At 37.4% G+C, this 13,743-nt stretch overlaps 1 protein-coding gene across 12 annotated transcripts in view; it reads right to left on the bottom strand.

Annotated features, from left to right (window-relative positions):
* Positions 1–13,743, bottom strand: part of macf1a (microtubule actin crosslinking factor 1a) — a 536,531-nt gene that overhangs the window by 468,265 nt on the left and 54,523 nt on the right. The gene's annotated exons all lie outside the window — the stretch shown is intronic.

The following is a 13,743-nucleotide window of genomic DNA, read 5'->3' as shown; positions in this document are numbered from 1 at the left end:
TCTGACTCTATGACAAACTATAAACCCTGATAAATGGCAAGGCCCAAGCAGCCTGCATCTTGAAAGCTGAAAATACACAGATTTTTAAACGTATTATCTTCTAAACTGAAATGAGTCCTTGTCCTTTGAACTGAAGAGGGCTGCACTTGTTTAATTTTGAACAAGGTCAGCTACTGTTGAAGATAAAACCCGAGCAAAGACTATTCCAAACACACACACATTTGGACATCTAGATAAAAAAAAACATATCCTTCCTTTTTAAAAAAAAGCATTCTGTTAACTCCAAAGTGCTAGATAAGCTGGGCACACCCTGCATATTTACTTGAAGATTCTTAAGGGCCAAACTTATCAGTTGCTCCACACTGCACATTTCTAGTATAACTGCGGTCCTTTCCACGACCAATATTTAATAAATGATTTTCTAACTATAACAAATTGAAAAGCTCACTTGTTGAGGTACAAAAGTTCTATGCTGTCTTCAATTCCATTATATGAATAAACCATGACATTAAATTAGGTAAATTTCACAAACAATTATTTCATACTAAAAATGAAAAATGTATTGCAATTTTAATTATGCTGACACCATCAATTTATATAGTCATGTGCTAGGCATTTCAAATAATTTGTATGTAGTAACATTACTCTTGGTCAAGTTTACAAGACATTTAAAAGTTACCCAAATATGGGAACTTAAAATTTGAAAAATGGTATTTGGTTTTTTTAAAAAAAGTTGCTTGCTCAAATTTCACTGGCAAACAGTGTGGGCACCAACATGTTGACATTCATGATGTACACTTGACTTGAGACAAAGTGTATTGTAAAATCAAAAGACTCAAGAAATACGACATGCACCTGTACATCAGAATTTTGTATGACAACTGCAACCCAGACAGTAAGCTTTGACACTTCAATTGTTCAAAAGGAAGGCTTGGATTATTAAAAGTAGATGTAGTATAGTATTTATTCTTGGATACAACAGTAGCACACTTGAGCTTACAAGTCAGCTTAAAATCACTCAGTACTTCAAAACTTAAGGTTGCAAACACTTGTGCTGTAGACTGTCCATCTACTCCGAACAGAAAAAAATGAATGATGATCACAGTTAATTAATAAACCCTTTTATGTGGATGCAGAGGTGTATTTAACCTTGCCATGGGTTTTTTAAAAAAGAGAGAAAAAAAAATGACAGGACTCATAATAAATCTTGGATTTTGAACAGGCAGCAGTTCCACAGGGATTACATAAAGCAGCTGCCAAATAGCTTTGTGAGCTACCATAGCCAGATGTATGAGTGAGACAGCTTCCAGAGAGGTACATCCTGAAACCAACAGGAGATTCATCCTGCCATTGTCAAGAAAATGAAAGGATACTTTGGTCAGAACATATCATAAAAACTCAAGAATGAGCCAAAAATTAAAAAAAAAGTGTCCAGACCATTTCAGATTTACTTGAAGACTAGGGATCTCAAAAAAAAAGAGCAAAACAAGTGAAGCTAGCTGTTTCATTCTTATAATGCAGTAGCAACGGCCTGCCATTAAACCAAAAAGATGCACTCATGTGTCGTGTGGTACCAGTATATCAATTTCAATGTCAGTGAGATGCTCAGGCATATATCCAAATCACTGGTGGATTAAATTAAAATGGATATTCTTTTGTCCATTTTAATGGGCAAAGTACTAATTGTACTCAAATATCCTGTGCTTACCCAAAAATTCCAACAGGTGTTCTACATTAAATGTAATTCTGCAATTGCCTAATAACGCATTTACCAAATAATCTGGAGTGTATAAAGAATTACACTGAAAACAAATTTATGACCGACAGTGGGGAAAATTGTTATTCACACAAATATAATATTTTGAACAAAGCAAGCGAGAGCCTTCTTTCCGTTCATTACACTTCATGAAACTCCCATCTAACTGACTACTCGTTGCCCATATCTACAGAAAGAATGTGCACCCAATTAATCCATAACTAATATTGTATACCCATCAACTGTTCTCTTGCTCAACAAAGTCTCAGCCAAATGTTTTGATAAGACTGAATTCTCATCCTTCAAAAAGTGTAGAACGATAAACAGTTTAGGTTCACATTTTACTTTCTTTGCCATTAATGTTCCCGGTATTTCCAAAAATTTCTTTGTGCTTTCTTTACAAAAAGCAATAGGTAGCTGACTGCTGCTATTCACCCACATCAATTTCAGAGATTTCTCTATTCTCCAAAACCTGTTTTGAAACTGCAACAAAACTCAATTTTAATTTTATTTTCATTTACACATTGTGGAGTGTATTTTTTTCCATAGTGAATTTGCGATGTAGCATAAATGGATATTGCTGCCAAATTCCTTTTTAAAATTTCTTCCAATATGTTCAAAGAAAACAGGACATCTAATGCCTCAAGAACAAGACAGTTTCCGTAAAGGGACTCTTAACTATTGTTTTTAAGCTTTCCAATAAAGGGCAACATTTACCTCCCCTTTCCCCATGAAAGATTATAAACAGTCCTGCACCTTTGAGAGATTATAAGAAAGGTCACTTAAAAAAAGGTTCAAATTTTCTGGCATTTCCTAACAATAAGAATTGCAAAACCAAAAAAAGCTTCATTTAAAACTTTTCAATGTTTTGCTTGTCCAAATGATATCTTCAACCTTTGGCTGTTTCATAATTGTACACAACTCCAAGATCTCAAATCTGACATTATTTATGTGCCCAGTCAATCCAGCTGTCCGATTTGATTTCACAATTCTGCCATCTCAGTTTTGGAAGCCACTATTTATTTTTGGTTGTCTTATTTTGACCAAGAATTAGGTAAATAGGATTGCTATGCAAAATGATACTCCATTCATTCTGCATGATTTCCAATCTATAGTAGTTATAAAACTCCAGATACCCAACTTACCATTATGAATTTGGCTTTCAGCCAATTTATGACAATATTTTCAAATTCACTGCTCCTATCACAATTATCTACACGCAAAAGGAGCCTGCAAGTTGCCACGAAATGGTGCCAGTAAAACAACGGTTTGATTTTTTTTTCCTCCCAGAAGACAGCCCAATTTTAGAGAGAGACAGACAGACCTTACTGAAAAGTACCAAATGCTACAGGCATCATTTTGGCAATACACGCAATAACCTCCAGAGTCTGTTGTGTTGAGCCTCTTTTGGCAAACAAAAGTAAAAAAACCTTCCCTCCTGAGCTGATCTGCTGGCCGAGATGCAACGTTAATCATCATCAACTGATCTTAATTTTAAAGAATTGGTTGCTAACAAAACCAAGAAAATTGTCACAACCGCTTTTCATACTATTGGTGGATCTACTCATATCAGATATGTCAGTTTTTCTTCAAACCAACCACTGGCCTTACTTTAGCCTTACAAGCCCCATCAGGCAACACTTTTTTTCCTCTCATTTGCGTATGCGAGAGGTTAGTTGTTCCCTAACTGGTACTGCTGTTCACCAGAAATTCTCTCCACTTTGTTAATCTTGTCCTTTAGCATCTTACATTAAGATCTTTCATTTGTTTGCAACCACCAGGCTTCTTATTCACATGGGCTTCAGCTTCTGGTGGCATTCCTAGTTTACACAATATTTCTTGACTTGTTAAATTACAGTTTCTCTTTTCGGGTGGCTACTTTTTGATCTCCTCTGGTTACTAGGATTCCATTCATTGGCTCATGAATGCTTTGTAGGGTCACGTCAATCCCAGACTGTTTGAGCTAGCACTGCATTTCCCTGCCTCCCATCTTCATACTTTATGTTGTCATTCCATGGGCCTAACCCCTTGCCCCTCATCTAGAGGATTCTTCCGGCTTAAAAACATTTCCAAGGTACCTTCCTGTTAAACTTAAAATGTTTAGCCAGTGTGCTAAACATTTGACTTTAGTACCAACATGTGGCAACTGTTTTCTGGGACCAAATGGCATCAAAGACCATCAAAACCGATGTGTCAATAGTCAAAATTCCTGTCAATTGCAACAGTTTAATTCATGTGGCTGTGTAACTTTTGGGCATGAGGGGAATTGGACTCAAAATTTTCTAAAACTCCTTATGCTGCACAATTTTTCCATTTTTAATCAATAAGACTCTTCTCTGTAGAAGCAAATTAGTGAAAATGCTGGAATTGGTACTGGAAATAAGTGGAGATCTGATGCTTTAACCAAAAAGTTATCTAGACTCGAAACATTAACTTGCTCTGTCTCCATGGATACTGTTTAATCCACTGTGATCTCCAACATTTGATACTTTCAGTGCAAAGCCTTTGTCTGCACCTTTCTATTTTTAAGCCTTTCCATAAGCCATATCCTGACCGAAGCTAATTTCTGATGGCCCTTACATTAAGTCTTGCCAAATTATTTGCAATTTAGCCTGTCATTGACTAATTTCTGCTTGCTTGCAATGAATTCAACTGCTCCAAAAAAAAAGTGGGGAGATAATTCAGGAATTATTAACATTGATAGCCTACATGACAGTAGATAAGAAGTTGACTTAAATCAAACTGTAAATCAAGTGTCTACTACTGTAGTGTTCCTTTAGCATATCATTGCTAAAAGAACTTGTCATCATGCCATTTACAACTATTATATTCACATTCTTAAAACACACCTCTAAATTCATCATTTGGAAATTCCCCAATGACAGCCTTAGAGCCATTTGAGAGTTTGCACGAATTACAGTGAGAACTTATCTATTCAGTGTAGCCATCATCCCACAGAATGGCTTTGATGTACCTTCTATTTCAGCATCAAGGCTGCACTGAACAAAATGTTCAATCATACAAAATGTCATATGAATTTGTGTCAGTGAAAATGTCAGATTACGTAGACTGTACAAAGACAGGCAGATCATAACAGCATACCCTTTCAAAGAAAAATGTGCTGACCAACCCAACCAACTAGTCTGTGCTTGCAAAACTCACAATGACCAACATTAGAATTATTCTGCAACTGGACAGCATTTATTATATAATCCTGAGTATGCAAAGAATTACATGAAAAGCCAAATTTAAAGATTGTCATTTGGCCTCCCAGCATGGTGCATTTGCATGTACTTGAGGTTACAGATGATACAGTTTCTTGTTCCTTACTTACATAGAAAAGTATTGGGGCTCTTTCAACTCAACAAAACCTCCATTTTCTGCAGTAGTTTAGTTAACTACTGTCAAAAGTGGTGAAATCAACTGGTTACTAAGAAATACTTTGTGTAATTTCTCACTGGGCAAAATATCTTACATCTAAAGATTACTGCCCATTAGTACAATGTTCAAGACATCAGTATTTCAACGAAAAGTCTAGTGCCCAAATCACCATAAGGCTTTTGACCATACCTTAGCATGGAGAAGTATTCATATTTAGATCTTCAAAACCTTAAAAAAGGGTCAGATTTGCAAGTTCATACGTCAAGCAATAATTTTCCCATTCAAAATCTACACATTAAAAAAAAATCAATAATAATTAGAAAGGAACACATTTTCCTTATTTTATTACCTGAATAGCAGAATTGGTCTGTGATTCTTTGCAACTTAACTTTAAGCATATAAAATTTTTAAAAATGGCCAATTTCCAGCCATGAGCTATGCAGGAGTGGATTTTTTTTTCAAAAATCATTTGTGGAATCTAACAATAAAAATCAAGTACTAAGATCATAAACGGTTGTCTACTTCTCATTATTTTGTTCACTTTTCATAAACTATTGTGCTGTTTTCTTTTCGGCCAGATTTTATAACTATCAACTGACACCAAAAATCAGCATGTTCCACATTCTCAAAAACAAACTTTACTATATCAATGCAGGTTTAAATCATCCAATTTACCAGTTTTGATAGGCCTGAGGAAATAGAAGGTCAATGTAACCCTGATCACTAACCTTCCAATAATTGTTGCTGTGTTGTCCCAAAGGTTATTTGCAACAAAGAGGTTATAGAGTTAGCATGTCATGACTGGCTGACATCGTGGACATTAGTACTTAGTATTTTATATACATTACACAGACTCAAATTTCATTTGGGTCATATCCCAGAGTCACCACAACAGAAACAGATCAGAACAGGTTTGCACTAAGACTTTTTTTGCTAGTCACAGCCAAATCAGCTGTCACTAAATATTAGAAAAACACTTTCAGCTCAGGTGGTTCCTTTGGTGTTTACACTTTTGGTCTTTTAAAAATCAGATATCGACACAGCCTTTATGCAAAATCTATTATGTGTACAAGATGCACTCCACACTTGTGGTTTAAGCAATATGCAGCAACTTTCAAGTCATAATGCAGGCTTACAAATGGAAAATAGATTGACTTCAACCACAATAGCAACTGCCATTATTCTCACTGATATATTCTGCTGGAGAAATTTGCAATTCTACACAACAGACATCTCCATAAAAAAAATGGAAAGCATGCCATTAACTATCTAATACATAATGATAATCAGCAAATTCGAAGATCAGTCCTAGTTTTAAAGGAACTTTTATAGAAGAGAGAGTTCTTAGCATATGGGTGCCACTGCCAGTGCAAGCATGACATTCCTGCCTGTAGTTGACCTCATATGGCGGCATGCTTCATTCATTAACCATTGCAGTCTCCGACACTGCTGTTAGGGAGGGATGTCTAAGTTTTTTTTCCCTCCAGCATCAAGGAAAGAATGGTAACCCATGCCCAATGGCTTAGTGGTTAGCACTGCTGACTCAACACAAGAGAGCTGGTTCAATTTCACACTGGGCAATTGCCTGGTGTGGAGTTTGCACGTTCTCCATGTATCTCCTCTGACAGACAGATGTGCAGATTAGGTGATTGGGCAATTTGACCAAGTGTCTCAGGTTACGTGGATAACCATGGGAAATGTAGGGTTACAGGGATAGTGTAATGGATGGGTCTGATTGGGATGCTCTTCATAGAGTCAGAGTCAGAGTGGACCTGGAGAAAGGTGAGGTCTGCAGATGCTGGAGATCAGAGCTGAAAATGTGTTGCTGGAAAAGCGCAGCAGGTCAGGCAGCATCCAAGGAGCAGGAAATTCGACGTTTCAGGCAGGAGCCCTTCATCAGGAATGGGATTCTGATGAAGGGCTTATGCCCGAAACGTCGAATTTCCTGCTCCTTGGATGCTGCCTGACCTGCTGCGCTTTTACAGCAACATTTTCAGCTCAGAGTGGACCTGGGCCAAATAGCCTGCTTCCACACTGTAGGGATTCTTCTTAGAAACAGCAATGCAATTTGAGTTTAGGAATATGGAAGTGGTGCTGTTCCCATGTCCTTCAGAGGTGCTTAAGAAATCTTGGCATCATGTGATAGAGCACCATGTAAAATGTACACACTGCAGCTATGGTGCATGGATGGTGGAGGAAGTGGATGTTTAAACTGGTGTACAAAGTACCAGTCATGTGGACTGTTTTATCATAATACTGCTGGATCATAAAACAAGTTGCGTCCATTAAAGAACTGAAGGAGAATGCTGATAGTGGAGTACAATCTGGTTTTGCAAAACTCAGAACATAATATGTCCAATATTAGATTAGATTAGATTAGACTAGATTAGACTTACAGTGTGGAAACAGGCCCTTCGGCCCAACAAGTCCACACCGACCCGCCGAAGCGCAACCCACCCATACCCCTACATTTACCCCTTACCTAACACTACGGGCAATTTAGCTTGGCCAATTCACCTGACCCGCACATCTTTGTGACTGTGGGAGGAAACCGGAGCACCCGGAGGAAACCCACGCAGACACGGGGAGAACGTGCAAACTCCACACAGTCAGTCGCCTGAGTCGGGAATTGAACCCGGGTCTACAGGCGCTGTGAGGCAGCAGTGCTAACCACTGTGCCACCGTGCCGCCCAGATGCGATTGGAATTGAACAAGACTGAGTGAACAATTCTGAATGTTTTGGGAATTACACTAATGGATTTAAAATTCGGTCAAGCTCTTAAATCTTGCACATTGATACTTTGAGTTGTATATACAATATTCAGAAGCTGAACCCTGTGCTCTGCAAATTGGTATTTTGTTTTCCATGTTTTTCTTTTAATTGAAAGGGAGACAATTACTCCCCAGTGCATTTTCCATCGCAACACCCCAACTCAACTTGCCAACTAATCACCACCCTTTTCTTGGGCAGTATAAATGGTTGTTGCCTTTGAAATTTGCTATTCTAGTCTATCATCATGAGTGTCAAATGAGCTTTGCTAACATCTTCTCTTTCAATAAGGTTTACCTATGGATGGTAAAATGAGGAGGATGATATCCTGGAATGGTCAAAGATCTCATAAAATTCCTTAATCAGATTATGAATATGACTGCACGGATTGTAGATGCATCAGTAACTGATGAATACTGATTCAAGATAGAGTAAATGCACAAAAATCAGCAGTGGCATGAGGAAAAGTTTCATCAACAAATGAATCAAGGACATAAAAATTGTTAAGAACTATGTAAAGTAGCTTCCTTCCTTGTGTCAGTTATCTAAACATTTGGTCTAGAAGCAATTTTCTTCAGAACCTAGCCAGTTCAAGTCAATACTGTTGCTACTGAACTATTTAAAATGATGGGCAATGAAGTCTTCCATCTAGAGTACTTGTGCCCCTCTAGTCTCAGCACTCCTTCCAAGTAATGTTCAGAGAGCAGTACTGTTTAATCAGATTTCAGCATTTACTTGAAATCAAAACTAAGAAGCTCATGAAGTCCGAAGTCAACATTCAGGGCTCCCAGGACTACTGCAGAATTTCTGGTATATCTCTGTTCCGAGATTGAACAGAACACGATGGTAGTAGAGGAATCGATGGTGGTTGCTGACAACAATGGTTGAGACAACAGCTGGTTGCATTCCCTAAAAGATAATGAATTAGTTTGGACGCTCCCACTACTTTATTGGTTATTATTGCAGATGCTTTCCTTTTTATTCTACATTAGTTTAATTAACATGATTCAAAATTCACAAGTGATGCATCTTACACAATATCAAAAGCCCTTTTTTCTGAAAACATTAGAACCATTTTGGCATTGTTACCAAGGTCAGATAATTTGGCAACAGAACTGAGAAACTAACATCAGGACTGACTGCAAATTTCATTGACTGAATAGAGCTGGGTTTACAAATTAAAACAAATTTTTCAAGTGGCATGCTGGTTTACTCACTTAGCACAGTAGAAACTGGCACATGCAGTTAAGTTGAGCAGAAAGCAGGTGCTTCAAAAAAAAGTTTAATTTACAAGTTACAGAGTCATAGCAATGTACAGCATGGAAACGGAACCTTCAGTCCAACTTGTCCATGCCAACCAGATATTCTAAATTAATCTAGCCCCATTTAACCCAAAATCACTCTAGACCATTTCTATTCATGTACCCATCTGATACAATTGCAACCTTTTTAAAAAAAGTACCAGTCTCCACCACCACCTCTGGCAGCTCATTTCATACATACACCACCCTCTGCATGAAAAATTGCTTCTTATGTCCCTTTTAAAATCTTTCCCCTTAAACCTATATCCTCTAGAAAAAGAGAGAGAGTATTCACCATATCAATGCCTCATGATTTTATGAACTTGAAGTTGCCCTTCAGCCTCCAATGCTCCAGGGAATAGCCCAGCCTTTCCCTATTGCTCAAAATGCTCCAACCCCGACAACATTATTAAAACCTTTTCTGAACCCTTTCAAGTTTTACATCTTCTCTATTGCAGGAAGAACAGAATTGAACACAGTATTCCAAAAGTAGTCTAGCCAATGTCCTATACAGCCACAACATGACCTCCCAACGTATCTTCAAATACTCACAATTAAAGTGTACCAAACACCACCTTCACCACCCTGTTTACCTGCAACTTCACTCGAAAGGAGCAATGAACCTGCACCCAAAGGGGTCTTTATTCAGCAATACTACCATCAATTACATAAATGGTGCCCTGATTTGCCCTACCAAAATGCAGCACCTCACACATTTATCTAAATTAAACTCCATCTGTTGCTCCTCAACCCATTTGCCTATCTGATCTGCATCCAAACATCTTGTGGTAACATTGGCAGAGGTGTTGAAGCAGAATGCTTTCCCACCCAATTGTCTATATATGCCTTTTAAAAAAAAAAGGTAACATGGGCATTTGTAACCCAAAAATCCAAATTTAAAAAGTGGGGCTTTCACAATAAAGTCAAACATGCCAGATCAGTTTGGCAGCTGGTTAAAAATAACTATATTCACCAGCCAGGGTTTATTGTTCAAAACAGCCTCCTGCCTACGTTTCACTTTTGTTCTTGGCAAAGCCATCAGGGTAGAAGATGACCGATGTGGAATGGGAGGAGAAAATAAGTCAACCAAAGATTTATCTTGCACATTATGTTAGGAGAGCCTATTCTCTTGCGACATAAAAGCACCTAAAAAAGGTGACCATGAATAGTGGAGAGGAAACAAGAAAAACTAAACAAAAGTCATTTATGGATATTGCTGTCAACTGCACTATTTGGAAAAACAAATAAAGTGGAAACTACTATCAACAAATGCAAAAATATTCACGAGAAAGATCTTCACTAAAGACACTGCTCAAAATGCAGCATGTTCTGTTCAAGGTCAGATGACTAAAGTCAGTTTTACTACAACAAGCATGTGGCAGAAAACAGAACAATCATTGCAATCTCTGCACAATCCATGTGAGACTGCCATCACAGTAAGGTGATCAAATCTGTACTGCAATTAGTTTACAAGCTATTCTAGCTTTCTACCATAATTACTTAATATATACTGACATCTTGATCAAGCTATTAAATACAGTGAGATAGCTTCTATTATATTAATACTTCAATAAAACTTTAAAGACTTAACTTTGTTTCAATTTAGCATTTGCTACTAAATGAACATGACTGTTTATTTTCACAAAGTTAGCAGCCACACAACACCAGGTTATAGTCTAACAGGTTTATTTGGAAGTACTAGTTTTCCGAGCGCTACTGCTTCTTCAGGTGGTTGGGGAGTATAATCATCTCATACTCAACAACTACCTGAAGCAGCAATGCTGTGAAAACTAGTACTTCCATATAGACCTGGTGGACTATAACATGGTGTTGTGAGATTTTTAACTTGGTCCAACCCCAATCAAAAACCAGTACCTCCACATAATATTTTCACAAAAGCTGATGATTTGTAATTACATGCTATCAAGGATTTAGTCTAACCAGTGACCATATAACAACTCCAATGCAAAATATCTAACACTACCAAAACTGCAACTTAATTTTCAATCGTTGCAGCTAACAAGTCAAATGAACGTGTAAGTGCAAAAAAATTGATTTGAAGCTCTATTTGTGCATTAAGTTCTGCATTTTCAAAATGGCTGAAAAAAAAAGGGGAGATGGGGAATTTTATATACAAATGTAGAAAGAGTTTTACAGACTTCTGTACCTTTTACCCAATATTCAAGCCATTTTTCATTGTTTGCCCTGTGAATATTAAACTACCATTACATAAACAAAGTGGAGGTTAACAGGTCAAATTTATGCAGCAAATGACAAACATTGCGTAAACAACAGTTTTTGGTCACGAAGTCCACTAGTTCAACAAGTGAATGTATAAAACGAAATTTTTTCAAAAAATGGAGGCAAAACAAAAGTCACCGTGTGTGTTTTGGAATTTAGCAAAATGTTCCACTTTGCTGAAATCACTACTGAAACAGTCGCAGTCCACATGTTTTTAAACTGTAAAGAATAATGGAAATTGCTGTTTTGTAATCATTACATTTGCCAACTGATTTTTTTGTTGCATAAGTCCTCCAGATTCAGTTTTTCATTCACAAGCAAATTGAGAGAAGTTTTGCTTTTTTGAAAAATCAGCACAAAATGCCATAAGAGTGAAAACGCACTGTTTACTGCAAGCAATAAAAATGTCAGCACCTTGCTTAAAAAAAAATGTACAAACTCAATGCCTTTTGACTGAAACTGCCAACAAACCTAGGCAGTGAAGAAAATAAAAGTTGACTCTCAACAGACCATATACTAAAAATTTCACAAAGATGGAGTTCAAACCAAATTACAACATACATCTCCGAAAAAGTTAATGTTAACCTACCTTTCAATGTTGCAATTTCAGTTAGAAAGGTTTGATACGACTTCATAGAGGTAATATTTCAGTTTTGTTAAAAAAAACTTCTGTAATATAAAATAGGTGACTTACAAACACTATTAGTGGCACAAGAACTAAAACTTTGATTAATTATAATGATGTCATACATAGCTCAAAATGAGGCTTTTGTACTTCCTTGTTTAATCAACAGACAAACCAAATAACACGGTTCCTCAGCTAGACTTTAAACAAGCTGTCACATCTTTATGCTCTGCAACCACTGGAATACGATTTAGTCCCAGTGTCATTGCAAATCTAAACATGATCTCTATAGCACTATCTTTGATAAATTCACTGCGTTGCAACAAGATGGATTCTGTTTTATGGTCACTAATACCTTTACAAATTTCCATGTAGCAAACGTTACATCACGAAACGTAGGAATATATTGATGGCACACTACAACTTGAACATATATTTCATATAAAGTTTTTTTTTTCAAAAACTTCCTTATTTTTAAAATGTGGTTTTCTGAAAAGATGCCAAAATTTGAATCAATGTTCAAAGTATTACCAGAAAACAGTAGCATTTATCTGTATATGCCAGAAATGTGCACAGAACATTTTTATAACCAGTCCATAACACTCATCAGTTTAATTTAATGTTACGGTGATAGACTATATCATTTTACAGGACAGAATAATCATTTAAACATTAGGATAACATAATTAGGGTATCCCTGAAAGTTGCCACCCAGGTGGATAGTGCTGTTAAAAAGGCATGTGCTGTGTTAGGCTTCATTGGTAGAGGATTGAGTTCCAGAACCACAACTATACAAAACACTGGTCAGCCACACTTGAAGTATTGTGTACAGTTCTGGCTGCCCCATTACAGAAAGGATGTGGAAGCATTGGAAAGTGTGCTGAGGAGATTTACCAGGATATTGCCTGGCCTGGAGGGATGGCCTTATGAGGAAAGGCTGAGACACTTGGGTCTTTTCTCATTGGAAAAGGCGGCAGCTAAGGGGAAGGGCAGATTTGATTGAGACATACAAGATGATCAGAGGATTAGATAGGATAGACAGAGAAAGACTTTTCCCTCGGATGATGACGTAAGCTTGTACCGGGGGCATAACTACAAATGGAGGGGTGATAGATTTAAGACAGATGTCAGAGGAAAGTTCTTTACAGAGAGAGTGATAAGGGCGTGGAATGCCCTACCTGTAAGGTAATTAATTCAGCCACCATTAGGGAGATTTAAACAATCCTTAGATAAGCACAAGGATGAGTGTGGTGGGGGGGGGCAAGCTGAGAATAGTTCACAGGTCGACGCAACATCAAGGGCCGAAGGGCCTGTTCAGCGCTGTATTGTTTTGTTTTATGTAATAAAATATTATACATGATTGAAATGAAACTAGAACCAGGACTTTCTTCTAGTACAGGGAAAAAAAACTAAGGAAAATTGTTTTGCTTGGAAGCAGCTGGGTAAGTTTTAGAGAAATATTAAATTCATGCTCTACTAGCATCCGATTGCCTTTGAGGTGGTGGTAATGAACCAAGTTCTTGAACTACTGCAGTCCATGGAACATCAGTTTAAAACACATGCACACACTCAAACACACCCAATGACACCAAGGATGCTAATATTCTCAGCCATCTGCTGGCCTTACTCTACATCGCACTGAACACACATCTGGAAGGTGCACTTGAAT

Source organism: Hemiscyllium ocellatum, chromosome 30 (assembly GCF_020745735.1).
Source record: "Hemiscyllium ocellatum isolate sHemOce1 chromosome 30, sHemOce1.pat.X.cur, whole genome shotgun sequence".
Classification (NCBI taxonomy): domain Eukaryota; kingdom Metazoa; phylum Chordata; class Chondrichthyes; order Orectolobiformes; family Hemiscylliidae; genus Hemiscyllium; species Hemiscyllium ocellatum.
The sequence above is the reverse complement of the archived record's forward strand: the minus strand, read 5'-3'. Positions and strand labels throughout refer to the sequence as shown.